Genomic DNA, 17,222 nt, shown 5'->3' with positions numbered 1-17,222 from the left:
AGAAAGGCTGGTAGGCTGGCAGGAGGGAGACTGGGGCAGAGTTGATGTTGCGGCTATGACTCTGAAGGCAGTCTGGAGGCAAAATTCCTTCTTTCTTGGGCCACCTTGATCTTTTTCTCTCAAGGCCTTCAACTGATTGGATGAGGCCCACGCACATTATGGAGGGTTATCTGCTTTACTGGAAGTTTACTGGTTTTAATATTAATCTCACCCGCCAAAATACCTGCATGTTGACATCTAGACTGATATTTAACCAAGTATTTGAGTACCATGGCCTAGCCATGTTGGCACATAAAATGAACCATCACAGGTGGGGAGCAGTGATCTGTGACAAATATGAACCCTGGAGCCAAAATGTTTGAGCTGAAGTACTCTCCTTAACTGACTTCAGCTATCACACTGCTTAGGTTTTGACTGGGTTTTGTTCATAATTTTTTAAAACCCACATACCTTTTAGGCAGTTTGACTAGTCAGATGAACTAAGATTATTAAAACAAAATAAAACCATAGTGAAAAAATGTAGGCTGTGGGTTCTTAGCAGCAAAGATAAAAACAACTTCAGGAAGTGAGGTCCTTTTGCCTGAGTGACTATTTTACCTAATCCCAGCTCGAGGATGAGCCATTATTTTAAAAATAAAGAAAAAGCTTTGTATGTTTCCCTTCTAGTCCCTGTCACTGTGGAACTTACTCATAGCAAGAACAGAGTTATTTAAAACAGTTGTTGGGATATTTTTTGGAAGGTGGAAATTAGTTTATTTTCTAGACAAAATTGGAAAACACTTTTATTATAATCATTCAAAAATAACCACTTCCCCAGGTGGCATCTGCAATAGAATAAACTTGCTGTCTTTCACCCGTGAAAATGGTCCCCCAGATCCTCAATCAGAATCATGCCTCCCTGCCCAGGCTCCTCTCCTAATTTTAAGGTGTTGGAAAACAGAGAGGTTTGTTTCTCCACCGGCCCTCACCCAGCAGGCCTGGTATTTGGGAGAAAGCTGTGCTGGACCGAGAAAGTGATCTTTAGCCAAGGAATCCAGCTGAGAGAACTGCCTATGACAGAGCCTGCTGGTCGGTCTCCTTTCGTCCTAGTAACAGGACCCCAATTTTATTTGGGGTGGCAAAGTGCCCAGCCAAAGGACAACACTTGCTAGTCAAAAGATGAGCCCTGCTTTGTCTATTTCCCCTTGCTCCTGGAACACAGATGTAATGGTTGGCATCCTAGTGGTCATAATGAATTAGGAGGTAACCTTGAGGTTAGCAATCACACACAACAGAACTTCTTCATAAAGTTTCTCCATAAAGTCACAGTACCTGCTGTAGATTCCCTACCTCCCAAACTCTTTTGGCAGAGAATAAACCTTTGTGTTTTTAAACCACAGTAGTCAGATCTCTTTCTTCTTGCAACACAGTTTTGTCCGTACTAAATCACTAGCCCAGGAAGTGATCAAACACTAAGCTTCTTTTATATGCTTCACTGAAGGGTAAGAGACCACAGAATCAATATAATTTTTTTTTAAAGATTTTATTTTTAAGTAATCTCTATACCCAACATGGGGCTTAAATTTACAACCCTGAGATCAAGAGTCACATACTCTACTGACTGAGGCAGCCAGGCGCCCCAGAATCCATACAATTTTTAAATCCATTAGGATTTGATATATAGGACAATTTAAATAGCCCAAAGAAGGAAAGAAAGTTGTTGGTCCTTATTACCTATAACCATAACATAAAGAATCTATTAGACCTGGAAAAGTCCTTTAGAAATCCCAGTCTCAATTTCTACCCCACCATTCGTTTCACAAATGAGGAAACAGAGGCCCAAAGTTTAATCCAGCAAAGATTCTCAATAACGGGCCAGAACCTGAACACAAATCTCCCAATACCAGTCCATTACCCCATGGTTATTTTCCACTCTTGATCTACCAACAGAGGCATAAACTGACATAATCTGGATATTTTACATAATAGTGAAAGAAACTAGAAACCATTGCACACACTAGAGTAGTGTTCATCTGGATACCATTTTGTCTACTTTGTAATGTAGCTTTGCCCAATTTACGGATAGAATAATCTGATCTCACACCACAGTGATCATTCCACATTTGAGTAACACAGAACAGTCCTCACCCAGTGTCTAAAGCCTTTTGATGCCCCACTTTTGGCTTTTAGTGCCAATTCTTGTTAGCTGGAGACAAATTATCTACAGGCCCAGCAAAGAAAGGGGCCCATTTGGCAACTGTTCATCCTTGTCAGATTGGAAGCCATTCCGCGAAGGCATTTTAATGAGGCAGTGGGAGAGCTGCCACATTTAGAAGCAGCTCCTAAATGGGAAGCAGAGACTTTTAAGACCAACTGAAATTCTTGGTGCTTGTGTTGTTTACCATTTAAAAGACAGCCCCGGTGATTCTTCTCCAGCCCTCCTTTCGTACTCCAGGCTTTGTAACAGATTCGGAACGGTTCAGTGATTTCTTGAGGCTCATTCCTTAGCAGTTCTCGTTGTACTTCTGACTGCATGGTTTTCAGACAGAACACGGGTCCTTTGATCATGCTTTAATGAACTCAAGCTATGTACCATATAAATGGTGATTGTTTTGATTATTTTCTTCAGTTTTTCCACAAGTGCTAAGAGACAACACATTTTAACACATTTTAATGGAGGTCTTTACAATTCATGAATTTTATTTTATTTTATAATTTCTTTTTATTATGTTATGTTAGTCACCATACAGTACATCATTAGTTTTTGATGTAGTGTTCCATGATTCATTGTTTTTGTATAATACCCAGTGCTCCATGCAGTACGTGCCCTCCTTAATACCCATCACTGGGCTAACCCATCCCCCCACCCCCCTCACCTCTAAAACCCTCAGTTTGTTTCTTGGAGTCCATAGTCTCTCATGGTTCATTTCCCGCTCCGATTTCACCCCCTTCATTTTTCCCTTCCTTCTCCTAATGTCCTCCATGCTATTCGTTATGTTCCACAAATAAGTGAAACCATATGATAATTGACTTTCTCTGCTTGACTTATTTCACTTAGCATAATCTCCTCCAGTGCTATCCATGTTGATGCAAATGTTGGGTATTCATCCTTTCTGATGGCCGAGTAATATTCCATTTTATATATAGACCACATCTTCTTTATCCATTCGTCTTTTGAAGGGCATCTCAGCTCCTTCCACAATTTGGCTATTGTGGACATTGCTGCTATGAACATTGGGGTGCATATGGCCCTTCTTTTCACTACATCTGTGTCTTTGGGGTAAATACCCAGTAGTGCAATTGCTGGGTCATAGGGTAGCTCTATTTTTAACTTTTTGAGGAACCTCCACACTGTTTTCCAAAGTGGCTGTACCAACTTGCATTCCCACCAACAGTGTAAGAGGGTTCCCCTTTCTCCACAACCTCTCCAACATTTGTTGTTTCTTGTCTTCTCAATTTTTGCCATTCTAACTGGTATAAGGTGGTAGCTCAATATGGTTTTGATTTGAATTTCCCTGATGGCTAATGATGTTGAACATTTTTTCATGTGTCTGTTAGCCATTTGTATGTCTTCTTTGGAGAACTGTCTGTTCATGTCTTCTGCCCATTTTTTGACTTGATTATTTGTGTTTTAGGTGTTGAGTTTGAGAAGTTTTTTTTTAAAGATTTTTATATATTTTTTATATAATTTTATTTTATTTTATATTATTTTATATATATATGGAGACACAGCGAGAGAGGGACTACAAGCAGGGGGAGTGGGAGAGGGAGAAGCAAGCTCCCCGCTGAGCAGGGAGCCCAATGAGGGACTCGATCCCGGGACCCTGGGATCATGACCTGAGCCAAAGGCAGACGCTTAAGGACTGAGCCACCCAGGTGCCCTGAGTTTGAGAAGTTTTTATAGATCTGGGATAGATCTATAGATCTTGGATACCAGCCCTTTATCTGTAGTGTCATTTGCAAATATCTTCTCCCATTCCGTGGGTTGTCTCTTTGTTTTGTTGACTGTTGCCTTTGCTGCGCAGAAGCTTTTTATCTTGATGAAGTCCCAGAAGTTCATTTTTGCTTTTGTTTCCCTTGCCTTTGGAGATGTGTTTTGAAAGAAGTTGCTGTGGCCGATGTCGAAAAGGTTACTGCCTATGTTCTCCTCTAGGATTTTGATGGATTCCTGTCTCACATTGAGGTCTTTCATCCATTTAGACTTTATCTTTGTGTATGAAAAGCCCACAGTGAATATCATTCTCAATGGGGAAAAGCTGAGAGCCTTTTCCTTAAGATCAGGAACCCGACAAGGATGCCTACTCCCGCCACTATTGTTCAACATAGTACTGGAAGTCCTAGCAACAGCAATCAGACAACAAAAAGAAATAAAAGGTATTCAAATTGGCAAGGAAGAAGTCAAACTCACTCTCTTTGCAAATGACATGATACTTTATGTGGAAAACCCAAAAGACTCCACCCCCAAATTACTAGAACTCATACAGCAATTCAGTAATGTGGTAGGGCAGAATACAAAATCAATGCACAGAAATCTGTTGCTTTCCTATACACTAACAATGTAACTGCAGGAAGAGAAATTAGGGAATCTATTCCATTTACAATAGCACCAAAAACCTTAAGATACCTTGGAATAAACCTAACCAAAGAGGTAAAGGATTTATACTCTAGAAACTACAGAACACTTATGAAGGAAAATGAAGAAGACACAAAAAGGTGGAAAAACATTCCACGCTCATGGATCAGAAGAATAAACATTGTTAAAATGTCTATGCTGCCCAGAGCAATCTGTACTTTCAATGCCATCCCGATCAAAATACCAATGGCATTTTTCCAAAGTGCTGGAACAAACAATCCTAAAATTTGTGTGGAACCAGAAAAGACCCCGAATCACCAAGGAATTGTTGAAAAAGGAAAACAAAGCTGGGGGCATCACATTGCCTGATTTCAAGCTCTATTACAAACCTGTGATCACCAAGACTGCATGGTACTGGCACAAAAACAGACACATAGATCAATGGAACAGAATAGAGAGCCCAGATATGAACCCTCAACTCTATGGTCAACTAATCTTCAACAAAGCAGGAAAAAATATCCAATGGAAAAAAGACAGTCTCTTCAATAAATGGTGCTGGGAAAATTGGACAGCTATATACAGAAGAATGAAACTTGACCATTCTCTTACACCATACACAATTCATGAATTTTAAATGGTTTTTGTTCAATCAAAGCAATAAACCAAAAATCAACAACATCCTATATTAATTAACTGCTTGCTTACAAAAAGCTGAACAAGTAGCTCAGTGGTTGAGCATCATTGTCTCTATTTCACAGCAAGGAAGCCACAGGAGAGAAAAATTAAGTCAGCCATCTCGTGAAAGGTTGGGTAAGAACTCAAAGCCAGAACCCAGATCATATTGTAGCAGTTGTTCAAATGAGAAATCACAATTTTCATCTCCTGATCGATGTCAAACATTTTGGCAATATTTATAGAAGCTCGTGAGTGAGCATCTATCGAAAGGAAGTTTTGCTGCTTAGATAAGGAGAAGTGGAAGATGGCCATGTGATAGAACAAAGAACTCTGGACCCGAAATTGGGACTTGCTTTCAGTCCTGAGCTCTGCACCTGACAACTGCTGTGACCTTGAGCAAGTCACCCCGGGACCCTGGGCTTCCAGTCCCTCACCCACAAAATAAAGTCTCAGCATCAACAACCTTTTAACAAAAGAAATATTTTGCAAATCCCAATGTACAAAGCAGGTAAGAGCAGAGTGCTCTGGTGGAGGAGGGGCCAAGAGGCCAGGTGCTTAACGCTCTTGGTCCTGCTCCTCCCTCACGGATCAATAGCTCACGAGGGCCCCTTTCTAAGCCTAGGAAATTGATCTATGTAACTGTAAATTCCCTTCCAATACTATATATATATATTTTAAATTTAATTTTATTTAAATTCAATTAATTAACATATAGTGTATTGTTAGTTTCAGAGGTTCCAATACTATATTTTAATGTTTATTTCCTCTCTACTAGGCTTTTCTGAAACTAGAGGAAAACAGAGGTAATATGGAAAATTCAGGCAGCGCTGTTATTTGCCTATCACTTAAACCTTGCTTTGTTTCAAAAGACACCAAGCAAAGCCAAATCCCGTTGCATTTCAGAAGGGAAATATTTCTTCAGTGCGGATCTGGGGGCCTTTACCAAGAGTGTTGACAGCTGGCAGCTAATGTCTGTTTTCACTTCTGTGGCTTCTGGCGAGAGAGAACTTTGTGAGCAGGCCATTTGGGGAAGAGGGTGTATTACCCAAGAGCCACGATCTGCAGAACGGGTTTGTGGTTGAGATGGGGATGGGGAGGGAGAGAAGATCCTTAGTACAACCTGATTCTCCCTCATTATCAACAAGGAACCTAAAAAAGTGGGGCAAGTTGCAGTGCTGTCCAGGCTAAGAGAATTACCATCTTCCTCAGACGGAAGGTTCTCAGATGTCATCAAACGGAGCGTGAGCCCACTTTGCAACAGTTCCCGGAGTTTTGTCTCACTGTCTCTCATCCAGGGACCGACTCATGACTAAATGCCCTTTCTTTCCGTCACCAAGTATGCCCCCACACTAAATCACGTACACACTTTTTTTTTTTTTTTTGCCCAGTGAGGCCACATTTTTTGGCTCTCATCAGATGATATTACTGTTTTCCTTCTGTTTCTGTCACCTGTTAGTCCATGGAGGCCTCGTGGAAGGTGAAAAGTTCACCTGATACTTTGAAAAGCCGATTCTGACAGAGCACGGCGGGCTTTCCTCACCACGCGCGCCGGCCGTCTCACCACGCGCCATCTGTCTCACCACGTGCGCCGGCTGTCTCACCACGCGCCATCTGTCTCACCGCGCGCCATCTGTCTCACCGCGTGCCATCTGTCTCACCACGTGCGCCGGCTGTCTCACGGCGCACCATCTGTCTCACCCCGCGTGCCGGCGCCTCACCGCGCGCCATCTGTCTCACCACGTGCACCGGCCGTCTCACCGCACGCCATCTGTCTCACCACGTGCGCCATCCGTCTCACCACGTGCGCCATCCGTCTCACCACGTGCGCCATCCGTCTCACCACGCACGCTGGCCGTCTCACCATGCGCCATCTGTCTCACCGCACGCCATCTGTCTCACCATGCGCCATCTGTCTCACCATGCGCCATCTGTCTCACCACGTGCCATCTGTCTCACCACGTGCGCTGGCCGTCTCACCACGCGCCATCTGTCTCACCACGTGCGCCGGCTGTCTCACCGCGCGCCATCTGTCTCACCACGTGCGCCGGCCATCTCACCACGTGCCATCTGTCTCACCACGTGCGCCGGCCATCTCACCGCACGCCAGCTGTCTCACCACGCGCCATCTGTCTCACCACGTGCGCCATCTGTCTCGCCGCGCGCGCCGGCCGTCTCACCACACTTCTGTCCAGCCGCAGCTGCTCTGTGTGGCAAACTAGCTCCACCGGTAATTTGAAAGCTAAAGTGGTGAGAGAAAAGTAGAGATTTGTGTGCTGAATGGGATTTTTTTTTTTCCGGACTTGCCCGACTCACAACTCCATCAGCAGAAAAGGCTAAAATAAAATATCAACTACAGCCATTTAACTGTGGCAGATGCCTTATCTGTATCTTTTAAATGTTAAGCTTTTTACAGACTAGGCACTTGCACTGGATTGCAAAGAGGGCCACAATGTTCCCATCTCTGTAGCCACTCCCCTTTACAATGTGAATTCGAAGTTTCTTCCATCAAGAGGTTGGTTCCATTTCCCAAAACCTTGAATCTGGGCTTGGCCATGTGACTTGAGAGATTAGCAAATCTGAAGCAAGCAGAGACTTGCACCTTAGGCCTGGTTGTCTTTTCCTGTGGTTAGAACTCTGAGATCACTATGCAGAGCAATCTAAGCTGGCCTGCTGAAGGATGAAGGGCACATGGAAATGTGAGGTATCCTAGCCAACCAGGCCCCAGTCAACAACCTGCCAATAGCCGGAGATACGAGTGAGGCCATCTGAGACCAGCCAGCCTGCAGTTAAACTGCTAACTGACCACAGACAATATAAGTAAGCCCAGCAAAGGACAGCAAAACCAACCGAGAGAACCACAGTCCACAGGATTATGAGCTAAATAAGTGCAACTGACCGCCTCCCTGCCCCGGTGCCCCATGAAAGTGTGGACAGAACTAACAAACTTGTTCAGAAAGAATCCAGGGCTCCTTGAGTGACATGGGAAGGATGAAGCATTATTGCTGATACAGTTAGAAACAGCATCAATGGTCTCTGCATTAATATGTAGCAGGAGGGAAACATGTTTAGGAAAGGGGATGTGTTGGTTCTGCAGCCAGGGACAGAAACGTGAGAAAGCTGTGGGTGGGTTTAGGAAGTGTGGGGAGTGGTATGGGTGTGTGAATTTCAAACATGTTCCTTTTTTTTTTTTTTTTTTAAAGATTTTATTTATTTGACAGAGAGAGACACAGCGAGAGAGGGAACACAAGCAGGGGGAGTGGGAGAGGGAGAAGCAGGCCTCCCGCTGAGCAAGGAGCCCGATGTGGGGCTCGATCCCAGGACCCTGGGATCATGACCCGAGCTGAAGGCAGACGCTTAACGACTGAGCCACCCAGGTGCCCCAAACATGTTCCTATTTTTAATGTTGGCTAGGCAGTATCTATATTTTAGTCTGTTCAAAGAGTACACCTTCTCAGGAAATGGTGAGGATATAAACATAGGTATAGCATTTGCATCTCAAATTGCAAACTTCCCAAAGATTTAACTTTTCCAGCAGCCTGTCTGCTAATACTTTATAGTGTATAGCCAGGCAAACTATGTGATATAATAGTTTTTCTGAGACCAAAATATTTTACTTATTTGAAAAGATTTCCCAAGTAAGAAAAGCTTAGAAAATAACTTGATATTTTTATACATCTTCATAACTCAAAACTGTTTTTTTTAGAACAAAATAGTTATGTTTTTCTCCCCAAATCAGATTTCATTGTTAAATGTCCCTTTAGTGTGTACCAGTAGGACCAAAACTCTTTGATCATCAGAATTCCTAAAGTCCTCTCCAACATATAAAAACCTTGGCCTCACTCACAGATGTTCTGAACCAATGGAACCTAGGATTCTATATTTTGAAAAGGGTGACTCTGTAGATAAACCAGAAATCACTATGAGAAAATGCAATTAATGGATGTAATCATTTGACTTCCCTTTAGTCATCATAAAGAGATGCATCTCAAAATAACTTTTTTTTTTTTTTGCAATCTTACATGAGGGTCTAGTCACTGTTAGCAACTGGACTGTTTCTGAAGCAAAAATACCACTGTCTTTGCTGAAAAAGAAGAATCACTATCTGTTGCAGAAGGAGTTATTTGGAGCAAATGTGTTTTTTTTTTTTTTTTTTTCATGGACCAATCTAAGTTATTTATTTAAGCCATCTCCTGCCGTAAGCAAAGGGTTGGGAGATCAGTATACTGGTCATCATTTGATACAAGTAAAGAAGGTGAGCTTAAGGTCCCATAGATTTTTCTGGTCCGTGTGCAGTCATGGTCCAAACCAGTGCTGTGGTCCCCACTGGGTGGTGGTCCAGGTTCTCTTTATTCATCTTCATAGCCGGTTGGAAGTGGATTCACGTGAGAGTTATGGAATACAGTATGATTACCATCTCCCCAGGGAAAGGGCTTGGACCTGATGCGGAGATGGGGGTAGGCGACGAACTCGGGTCTCTCGTGCTCTCCATGACGCGACTTCAGGAAGACATTCAGCATGCTCACACCCACGCCAGGGAGCGCTACGAAGTAGGTGAGAGCCTTCCACATGCGAGCTGAGCCCTCCTCGCCGTGGGCGCCGCTCGACATGGAACGCCCCAGCTGTGCCCCGAAACGACCTAGCAGCCCAGACAGCCGGGACACAGATGCCGCCGCCGCCGCCATTTTCGACCTGGACCTGGAGCAAATGTGTTTTGTGTTTACTTGTACCCTGTATCAGACACAATCATTTGAGCTCACACTCAGATCAATTCTTTTTTTTTTTTTTTCTTTTTTTTCTTTTTTTCAGATCAATTCTTAACTGCAAATCTGACTACTAATGCTGCTCATCAACATTAATATACTCCTGGCCTTTCCCCACCTGGCTCTTTTCCCCAGGGAAGGGGGAATGACTTCAACTGATTGAGATTTTTGATGGGGAAACTGGGGATGCTGAGCCCCACACCTTCCTTGCATCTTCCCCTTGAAAGAAAGTTTCCTGGCTGATTCACTCATTATTCCTCTGTGCTCCCAGGCCTTACCTGGCTAGTGTGTCCTGTGGTGTAAATCTACTTTATTCTGGAATTCAGTATTATAAACCACTTGACTGAAGATAAAAGTCATATGGGTCTTTATAGTTTTTAGCAGTCCTAATTTAGGGAATATTTTGGCCTCTACTAGATCCAGGCAAGGGAAAGAGTATGAGGTATGGGACCCTCTTCAAATACGACCAACATGTCCCTGTGAAATCATTATTTTTACTATTTCCCATTTAGAGATGAGTAAATTAAGATTCAATAGACCACTTGAGCCATAAGACCTAGCCCTGAGTCTTGCACACAGTTGTGCTGACTCTAAATAATATACTTGAAAAAAAAAATGGTTACATGTGGACTTTAGTTAGTAATGTACCAATATTGGTTCATTAATTGTAATAAATATATCATACTAATGTTAGATGTTAATAATAGAAGAAACTGGGTATTGGGTATATGAGAGCTCTCTGTGCTGTGTTCACAGTTTTTCTGAAAATCTAAAAACTGTTCTAAAAATGAAAGTTTATTTTTAAAAAGATCATGTATGAAATGAATGGCAACATAAGAAAGGATACTGTTTCTGATTTTTTTCTGGGTGCTTAATAAAAATAATACAACTTCTAGTTTGAGGATATCTGCATTGCCTCACTTCTGGATCTGGCAGAGTACAGGAGTTAAGAAGGTTCTAGAAGCAGACCTTGTTTTGAATCACAACTTTCTGACTTGCTGCCAGTTACTGAATGTCTCTGAACTTCAGCTTCCTTACCTGTTAAAAAGGGACCAATACCTGACTAATGAGATGCCTGAATGAATTAAATAATGTTATGATGGCAATTACAATAGTGCCCAAAATAATAAAAGTGCCTAGAACAGTGCTTGGTACAGAGTAAGCACCCCATCCTATATCTACCTGACCCCCATTCTGATTCAGGGCACCTGGAGTAGAGCCAAGAGTCTGCTTTTTTTTAAGAAAAATTATATTTTTATTAGTTAACATCTGACTCACCTCCATAATGGTTTTCTTCTACAAAGTGACTAGGTATTTTTTGCCTCTTACATGACAGTTACTCTGTAATACCATTTTCTATAGAAAGAAGAGAAAGTTTATTTCCAATTTTCCCTTAGCAACACTGTTAAGGTTTGACTTTATTACTATTAATTTAGGAAAATATATTTCATCATACCAATTTATACTGAAAATATTTTGTACTGAAAATATTTTAGAATTGCTATCAAATTTGGAAAAAGCTCTAACAATTTTGTATCAGCTGTGATGTGTTTGATATCAAGTCTTTGCCAAGAGTCTGTTTTTTAAATGCTCCCCAGGTGATTCTGACGGTGTGGGACCCATGAGTGAAGCCTAAACTCACCTGCAGGTGCAGAACTTCACCCTTCTTCCTGGACTATCAAATGTAAGCTCTCTGACTGGATTTCAAAACTCACTCTCCCCTTACTTTTCTCCCAAGTTCCTCTGTGGGGTCCTCATCTGGCACCATTCCCTTTATAAACCAGGGATGCTGACCAGAGCTCAAGGAAAGATCCTATCAGCTCAGGTTACTTCCTCATTCACTTCTCTCTGTTCTCTTTGAACTCTGATTCCTGAACAATTCCAGAGAGAGAGGAATTCTTTCCACAGTACTGGAATCACATTCTTGCAGCATATACTATTTTCAATATTATGACCATTCAAGGTCATAATATGCATAATATGCATGGTCCTAGCAAATGTATAGAGAGCTAATGCGGTCACAGAATAAAATAATAGACATTCAAAATGTACCAATATTCCCCTGCCTTGAATTCTACCCACATCCCATGGCTTCTCCTGGCTCTAACATGCTTAAGAATCTATCATTTCATCAAAACTTCTGCCATGGTGACTGGCTATCTTTTCTCCATGATAGCTTTCTTACCACACATTGAATATATCAGAGTCTTGGGAAAATAGATGGAGATATGAGGAGCAAAGGCAAGAAGAGGTTAAAAAAAAAAAAAGAAATCTATACTTCAAGGGGAGAAAATTCTTTCAGCTGCCTCCAAAAATATTTATGCTTCATTTGGAGACACATTTAAAAAATCTTTTTATTAGAATAGCATAAGTAAAAATAAATACAAAGGTAAACCACAAAACAGGAAATGCTAAGAAACCTAGAAAAATATTCATTATAAGGTTGGATAGAATTGGCTAGGTGTTGATGGTATATTGATGCATCTTCTTCTTAAGAGTATCATGAAATAGATGGGTAAGTAATGCCATTACGAAGTGCTTTTCACAACATTATGGATCAAATCCTATTCTTTATGTACTTATGGTACATAAAGCCTTTTGCATCCTTGTTGTCCTTATCCTCTAACACCAATGTAATTCAGGGATTTTGTGGATGTCTGTGTTTTGCCTATATAGCATCCATTTCCCATTTTTCTTGCTGCAGCATTCTATTCTTTTTTTTTTTTTTTTTTTTTAGATTCTGTTTATTTGAGAGAGAGCACGAGTCGGGGGAGGGACAGAGGGAGAAGGAGAGGGAGAAGCAGACTCCCCGCTGAGCAGGGAGCCCAATACAGGTCTCAATCCCAGGACCCTGAGATCATGACCTGAGCCAAAGGCAGAGGCTTAACTGATTGAGCCATCCAGGTGCCCCAACAGCATTCTAATTTTTTTATGGGGTTGCCCCCTTTCACAGTCATGTCTTATGGATGAGTCACCTCACCGTAGTTCCAGGGGTAGGCTTATGTCCCAGGCTTAGCTGGTTAGAGTATCCCACTATTCTAGCCCATGGGTTGGTTTAGTGATCTATACATGACCCATTCAGAGCCAATGAAGCTCAAATCCGGTACTTTTGTGAGAACCATTAGGAGAAGGTCTCTGTCTCCTCCACAGCAATTTTGGACAAGCTAAGCCTGACAGTTGCAGTGATCATCACATGAAGAGGGTCAGCCTGATGCCAAATCCAACAGAGGATAGCAGAGCTGAGAGATGATGAAAGAGAGATTATTGACGTTTTTTTAGTTCATGGATCCAATCAGATTGAAGGTCCCTGGTCTTTTCACTTATTAGGACCAATAAATTTCCTTTTCTACTTAAGCCCATTTAAGTTGGGCTTTCTGTCACTTGCAACCCAAAGAGTCCTAAGAAAGTGTTTGATAATAGTTATTTGTCTATAATATAAAACAATATTTTTAATAAAAAAAAGTAATTCTTTTTTTTTGATAGTATCAATATCTAAACAAAAGAATTCTTCCAATGTCTCAGAATTGGATCAAGAGAGTATTTCTCATGAACTCATTTAAGGTGATAATAATGATTTCCTTTATTGAACTACTTTGCACCAAACATGTGCTCAGTGCTGAGCTTAGAGTCTCTCATTCCACCCTCACAACACATATTCCACATTTTATGGATGAGGAAACTGAGGCCAAGAGCCAGAATTTGAAAGTCTGTTTCAATTCAAAGTCCATGTCCTTAATTACCTCTCCTCTTGGATATTTTCATATTAGAAACATGCAGAGTTTAGATACAGTTTAATGGTAACCTATTAAAAATTTAATCATTTATTCTAACACATAAGCTGAAATATTTAAAAGGGTTCCTGTTCCTTGTAAATATTAATATTAATGTTGTCAAATAAGCTCGATCCTCAGCCCTCCCTCCAGTGCTCCCATCTGTGGCTATTGTCTTCTCAATATCTTGCTTGGGGACACACCTCCCTCCCTCCATCAGCTGCTAAGAACCACTCACCCAGGCCTGCTGTAGAGCAGGATATTACAGCACATGAATTTTAGCTATCACAATTCTTTAATTTCTTCAGCTATCCCTACCCCTAGAAAGTTCTCACTGATCATCTTGCCTTATGTGAGTACATACCAGTACTCTGGAACCCTGCTCCCCTCTTTTCTTCAAATCCCAAGACTTGCAAGCCTCCCATCCCTTAGGCTGTTCCAAGAAAACAAACATCCCAATATTTAAATATGCAGTACAGCTTAGACCTCTTGTGTTAATATTTCTCATTCAGATTAATTCAGGGCTCTTCCAAAAAATCCATGATGTTTTCTTAAACAAAATAACCCCTCTAGTAGGTTTCTGCCCTTAGTAATACAGAGATCAAGGAGAAGCTTGAAATTATTTTTTTACCCTATCTGATTTTATAATTGCAGTTGTTTAAAGTAGGTAATCATCTGAGTTTCCCTTCATTTTTCATAGTACCAGTTGCAATCTAGAACATACAGTAGGAAGTTAATAGCTGGTTGTTAATGGAGTATCCACTGAATAACCAACTTTCTTTTTTCTCTGATGCCATTATATAGACTTAACATCTTTAAGAATTGCTCTTTGAGGGGTTTGGGTGGCTCAGTCAGTTAAGCATCTGCCTTCCGCTCAGATCATGATCTCAGGGTCCTGGGATGGAGCCCCATGTGGGACTCCCTACTCATCAGGGAGTCTGCTTCTCCCTCTGCCTCTGCCTATTCCCCTGCTAGTCCTCCCTCTCTCTCAAATAAATAAATAAAATCTTAAAAAAAAGATGTTTTTTTAAAAAAGAAAATAGATCTTTGAGGTATTGATCCTGGAGAATAGCTATACTGAATTCAGCATTAAAACATATCTGAAGTTCCAAGAGATTTAAACTTAGTGTTCCAAAGAATTCTGAGAACTTGAGCCAATCCAAACGTGATAAATCTACAAAGACCAAAGAATAATCTCAATCCTATCTTTATAAACAAGTGCAGACCATGCATTTTCATCTCCACCATGTCAGAATACATGGTTGGATGATGGGTCATGCCTGGGAGTCCCTATTTTGTAAAGTTTCTTTTGAAAAGATTCTGATCATCCCTAAATTTTCATATAACATTTTAAGCATTCGGAGGGGCTTAAAGCAAGACGTAAAATACCTTGATTTCTCTATGTAGGAAATGGACACACTTTAGTATCTTCTTTCTATCTATTGAGTCAGGCATTCTAAGGAGGAACCAGAATTTGACTACTTAGTGCTTTGGGCTCTTGAGAGGAAAAACATTTTTAGATATCATCATTAATAATTCATAAATGAAAGAACTTTACCAGGTCAAAGGAATTCAATATTTCTGTTTGTAACTTATCTTTAAATTTTGTCAGTGCCTTTAAAATGCATGCCTCCCGTGAATCATTTTGAATGATTTTTTCAAACGATTAATGGCATCTCACTGTCCCGTGATATGAAGATTGATGGCTGTACCCCAGCCCCAAGTCACTGCATTCCTCAGCAGACCTCATTTGAAAGCTTATGATCAGTATGGAATAACACTTTTAACAAGTCATATTAATTATTGACTTAGGGATGTGTACGCTTACATTTCACATCTTTTTACCTGTAATTTAGATTATTTTATCTGAGGATAAGAGAAAGAAAGAACAATTTTAGCCTATAGCTTCTCCATGATGGTGATGGAAATTCAGGAAGAACAAGGTCATTTTTCTCTGCTCTTGATGGCTAGGTCCCCTGCCTCAGAACCTGAAGGAATGACAAATGAAAGGATCTTCTCCCTCCCTGTAAGCTTTACAAATCAGAAATGACATGCCTTTCCTAGAGTATGATGCTTGTGTAAATGTGATTTTACAATTTCTGAAAGCTATGGTTTCTTGATCTGATAGTGTATTTTGGGAGGTCATAATCCTCTGGGGGAACCTTTTCAAATATGTGAACACACACACACACACACACACAGGTTTAATAGGTTACCATTAAAACTCTGCATGTTTCTAATATGAAAATATCCAAGAGGAGAGGTAATTGAGGACATGGATTTTGAATTGAAACAGACTTTCAAATTCTGGCTCTGGGCCTCAGTTTCCTCATCCATAGAATGTGGAATATGTGTTGTGAGGGTGGAATGAGAGACTCTAAGCTCAACATTGAACACGTGTTTCGTGCAAGGTAGTTCAATAATGGAAATCATTATCACTCTTTAGGCAGAATGCTAAATCACCCTCCCTGAATGTCCTTCAGAAAAATAAGGCCAGCTGAACCTTGACAGAATGCTGGGCCCACTCTCTGCTCCATATTATAATGGGAAGGGCCGTGCATGTGGGCTGGATTGGTCTCACAGTGTATCTGAATCTGTAGGAGTATAATGTATAACAGGGCTTCTCTTGCTTTCCCCACTTCTCCTCTGCTCTTCTGGGAGACCCCCAGAAAGAACTGTATTAGCTTTCTGTCCAGGTTATTTGATTAGTAACAAAAATCTCTGCTTCATCAATGGTCATAGGAAAGGAGAAGAGTTTGAGGAAGGAGTATTTCATAGGGAGGAAGATGGCAATCCCAGTGCCAAGCATTTCCATCATGGCTTTTTGTTACTCTTGGCTGTTGAATCCCAAGGAAGTCAAACCCTTTGGGCAAGTAGCTTAACCTCATTGTGTCCTAGTTTCCTTCTCTGTAAATGGAAATAATAATATAGGCAGTGTTATGATGATGATGATGATGTTGATGTTGTAGAAAAACTAGTGCAATAAAAACAAGGTAAAAATTGCTAGCTGAAATTTTCTGAGTGCTTGCTATGGAGTAAACACAGTTTTAAGGAATTGACACATACAAGCTCATTTAACTCTCACACTGTGAAATGAGTGAATATACAAAATGTACAAGATGGGACCCATGCAAGCACTCTTTAATTGTTAGCTGTGATTCTGAGTAACTACTAAAAAATAATCCATGTGATTAAACCCATTTCCCATTCTAATGGGCACTTGTCTCCCCATTTTCCTCTTGCACACAGTGCTTCCATGAACATAATTGCACATGTCTCCTGTGAACACAGGCAAGAGCTTCTGGGTGACAAACAGGGGTGGGGGAGGTGTGTCTACAAATTCCATGGCTGTCATGCATCTAGCTTGTTTCCTTCTTTATTTAAAAAAAAAAAAAAAAATCAGTGGGGACGCCTGGGTGGCTCAGCCGGTTGAGTGGCTGTCTTTGGCTCAGGTCATGATCCCCA

The 17,222-nt window shown here is 41.1% G+C and overlaps 1 long non-coding RNA gene and 1 pseudogene across 1 annotated transcript in view; one reads left to right on the top strand and one right to left on the bottom strand.

The window, feature by feature from the left end:
• LOC144382150 (uncharacterized) overlaps positions 1 to 12,460 on the top strand; it is a 113,246-nt gene extending 100,786 nt beyond the window's left edge. The window contains exon 5 of the long non-coding RNA XR_013448581.1: positions 11,586 to 12,460. This is a non-coding gene — a long non-coding RNA (uncharacterized LOC144382150). The remainder of the gene's footprint in view (positions 1 to 11,585) is intronic.
• LOC118531078 (cytochrome c oxidase subunit 6A1, mitochondrial pseudogene) lies at positions 9,386 to 9,924 on the bottom strand (annotated as a pseudogene).
• Positions 12,461 to 17,222: the final 4,762 nt, after the last annotated feature.

The sequence above is a fragment of the Halichoerus grypus genome, chromosome 6 (genome assembly GCF_964656455.1).
Source record: "Halichoerus grypus chromosome 6, mHalGry1.hap1.1, whole genome shotgun sequence".
In the NCBI taxonomy this organism is placed as follows: Eukaryota; Metazoa; Chordata; class Mammalia; order Carnivora; family Phocidae; genus Halichoerus; species Halichoerus grypus.
The sequence above is the reverse complement of the archived record's forward strand: the minus strand, read 5'-3'. Positions and strand labels throughout refer to the sequence as shown.